Raw genomic sequence first — 4,056 nt, 5'->3', positions numbered from 1 at the left:
CGCGCGCGCGACGTTGCCATGGTCAAGGTCGCGGCCGAGGTGGATGCGGAGGCGGTCGAGCCGTCGAGGTGAAACGGAGGTGCCAGTGCCGGCGTCCGCGCGTGCACAGCCACAAATTTGATTTTACTCCGTTAAGTATAGGGGATCGGCTATGCGGTCATAGAGTAAAAATTTACTTCACTAATTTTACTCTAACTTTTACAGTTTTACTCCACTAACTTTTTGAGGATTGTTAAAAATGCCCTTATAGCATTTGGCTGCGGGCTCATCGAAACCACGATGCGAATTTAACATGCATTTCGGTCTTCACAGATGGGCGCTGGACTTTCCACGGAGATCCGATGTATAATCGAATTACCTCGAGCTGAGCGTGAGGAAGATCTTAAACAAGTGTTGGAAGAAGAAGGTACCATGCTATTAAAACAAGATCTTAAATGTGTGTCTGAACTTTGGTAAAGAACAAAACAACTGTATCTATATCTATGCATTATTTCAGACTTCGGAACCAATGAAGGAGAGCCTACTAACATACTCCCTCCGTTCCTAAATATAAGTCTTTGTAGAGATTTCATTAATGGACCACATACGGATGTATATAGACATACTTTAAAGTGTACATTCAATCATTTTGTTCCGTATGTAGACACCTAGTGAAATCGCTTAAAAGACTTATATTTAGGAACGGAGGGAGTACATGAGATGATGTTGCCTTGCGATCCGGCGCCAGCCACCATGCTGCCAGAGAGGGAACTGGATGAACTGATAGGTACTGTATGAACTGTAAATGATCTAGAAGCAATGCTGCATTACACCACTTGTCATTTGACTCAATTACTTCCCCCGCCAAACAAATGGACTCTACTAGTTCAGTGCACATTCGTGTCATTTATCCAGGGCACATACCGGAGATCGATTGGTGGTGCAAGCTCCCTAGAAGAGGTCCTCGGAAGAGAAGAATACCACTATGCATGGACCGGGGTTGGTTTTTGGGTAACCACTTCGGGGTAAGGATCAAACTTTATATATTCTCAGGTTGAAATTCAACAAATTACTCACACATGTATTTAGTGCTTTATATATGGTGTGCACTCTTTTGAGATTCAGAATTTCCATCTGTTACTAATTCGTCAGGGTGAAACAGCCAAAGAATTATTTTCTGTTGGTTGTTTTAATAACAGGATAATTCTTGCCCCCGGGATGCACCTTCGGGAAGTGACGGTCGAAGACCCACCAGGCATTGGGATCCCGAAGAGGTTAATAGACTGATTGCTGGTGTTGAAAAATATGGACAGTCAAAATGGCACATGATAACGAGGGAATATTTTCCAGACCCAGATCAAACTCAAAGGGCTCGAACTCCAGGGGATCTGAAGGTAAAGTAGTATGGTGATACATTCTGAGATGTTTGGTCAGCTTGGAACCTGCAAGATATTTGCCATGCACTGAATGAATTAATAATGATTGGTACCATCGTAACTATTTGTTGTGTCTCACACTTTCTGTTTCTCCATCTTCTGTTTTGTCTAATCGACACCCCCTCTAATTATTTGTCCTAGGTCTCGTACTAACACCAATCTTTGTATATATTTTTAAGGATAAGTGGAGGAACTTGCGGAAACCATGCCAGGTAAGACCTGCCTCTGAAAAGAAAGTGCAATTCCATATTTAAGCTCTTGAACTAATTTTGGAGCACCACTGATTTTCATTTCTTGCATTTTGTTAAATTGCAGGGAGATGTACAAACAAGATGCTATAATCCTCTTAAAAGTAGGCAGATTAAACGAATCAAGAAAATATTAGGGATACGTGATGAATGATGTGAAGAACCCGTATCCAAACTGATCAATAATGGAGGTGCTGTTTAGGACTTTTGATGTACAAATTAAGTAGACAGTAGCTGGACTGAAGCTTTTGAAATGTTTAGCACTGTCTTACTAATGATGTGGAGGGAGGTCTCATGCCCCGGTTTAGTAGTCCAGTGTTAAGATAACATTATCTGAAGACACTAGATCATTGCTGGCGCATGTTGCCGCGCTGATCTTTTTTAGTGTAATCTGATAGTGTTGCAAATTTATGTAAAAATGTGTGGCTGTTTTTTTTAGCATAGTTGTTGTTTTCTTACTAACGTGAGTACATAATGGAAGATTAGTCTATTGGCAAAAAAAAGAATGGAAGTTTAGTCATTTTTATTAGGCTGGTTATGGACCTTATTTGTAGATACTTGGAAATACATGTGTGCTAATATTTGTGATAAATTCTGAACGGTACAAAACTTATATACATGGTGTAGATTTCTCAATCCAACCCTTTAAAGGCGAAGGGGCTTCGTGGCTTTTCTTGGGTTAGTGGATAACTGCATACAAGATGACCTTAGCCGCCATACACACATCCGGTGGATACCACAAGAACCCATACACTATAAAGCAAATCCAGTAATTAAGGAGGTTAGGTGTTCATATTACAAACATGTATTCTTCTAATTAGATTTTACCTTTGCTTCTTGGAGAAGATATATACTCCCTGGCATCTGTGCGTATGTTCCCAAGGCGGACCAGAAAAAACCCAGGTATATGAAGTTATTCTTACATGGTACTGTGGAAATTGTGGGATGGCTAGATATTGTTAAACATAATTATAACATTCCCCCTCACTCATAGCGGGAGAGAAGCGGACAATTACGATTGAATTTGAAGTCTTGCGCCTTTGTCATCTTCTCCACCGCGCTATCATCAACTGCGTCTCTTGGGTCGGCACCTAGGGCGGTGACTGCGTTCCCTTCTGGTGTCTTACTTGTCCCTCCTCTATTCTCTCCCGCAGTCACGGCAGGAGTGGAATGGACGCTAGGGACGACACGAACGCTGTTGACTCGAGTTGTTGCCGATAAGTTGATATAGACCAAGCCAGTAATGTCTATGTGGAGGTAACTGATCGCAATCACTAGTAGAAAACAGGGCATTGAGCCAACCACATTGGACCCGGATTGGATATAAACCGGTTCTAAAGGGTCTGTCCGCTGGGCCCCCTCCCTGTAGCAAATGGCCGCAAGGCCTTTAGGACCGGTTTGTAACACAAACCGGTCCTAAAGGGTTTTGGACCGTTTGCTGCAGGGAGGGGGGCCCAGTGGACCGACCCTTTAGAACCGGTTTGTATCACAAACCGGTGCTAAAGTTTTTCTCATTTTTGCAGCAACTGCGGGGCCCCGCTGTCAGACCCTTTAGCACCGGTTTTTAACACAAACCGGTCCTAAAGCCCTCCCCTATATTCCACTCCGAGCTCAGCTCCATTTTTTCCAGCTCGAGCTCAACTCCATTTTTGCTCTCTCCTTCCTCTTGGGAGCTCTAATCCATCCCCATTTTTCTCCACCATTTGTCAAGATTGTTGGCACCCATCGGTCCTACGGTTAGCATCAACATTCCCTCTTCCGGCATTGCAAGTTTTGCTCGTTTTCTTGCTCATTTCATTTTTGTTGTGCTAGCTAGGTGTTTGATGAAATGCCTAAGCTAGAGAGAGTTCATCATTTGTTATGTATACATATGCAATTTGAGCTCAAATTTAATTATGATTTGTGGTTTTTTTAGTGTCGCGCGCCTTGTCCCCTTCCTCACCGCCGTCGATCGCCCCGTCACCGACACAACCTTGGTGAGCCTATTGTTTTTATTTACCAAAACAAATTTTGATTTGTATGATTTACATATTTACTTGTATATAATTTTCTTATTGTGTAAGATTTTTTTTATATGTATAGCGCCATGGTTTTGATATCCGTCCCCGTTGGCCCTCGTCCAGTCTATGATTCGGATGTGGTATATTATCTTTTATAACTACATATTTTCATTTCCTGATTATATGACAATTAATTACGCCGACCAACTTGACATAGATATTTTTATCTAGGAGGTAGTGGAACCGGAAATGCCAATCGACCCTATTGTTGAGAAGTTACACTTAGTTGAACAAGAAAATGTTGGCCTGAAAGAAAGATTGAAAAAAACTGAAGAAAGGTTGGAAAAAACTGAAAGAGAGAAGATGACCTTGGAAAAGGTTCTTGCCGGTGTC

The 4,056-nt window shown here is 42.1% G+C and overlaps 1 long non-coding RNA gene across 1 annotated transcript; it reads left to right on the top strand.

Moving 5' to 3' along the window:
* Positions 1-677: 677 nt before the first annotated feature.
* LOC123429277 lies at positions 678-2,276 on the top strand. Its single transcript, XR_006622634.1, has 3 exons — positions 678-1,373; positions 1,595-1,627; positions 1,731-2,276. It is a non-coding gene; the product is annotated as an uncharacterized LOC123429277 (long non-coding RNA).
* The last annotated feature ends 1,780 nt before the right edge of the window (positions 2,277-4,056 follow it).

Source organism: Hordeum vulgare, chromosome 2H, assembly GCF_904849725.1.
Source record: "Hordeum vulgare subsp. vulgare chromosome 2H, MorexV3_pseudomolecules_assembly, whole genome shotgun sequence".
Classification (NCBI taxonomy): Eukaryota; Viridiplantae; Streptophyta; class Magnoliopsida; order Poales; family Poaceae; genus Hordeum; species Hordeum vulgare.
The sequence above is the reverse complement of the archived record's forward strand: the minus strand, read 5'-3'. Positions and strand labels throughout refer to the sequence as shown.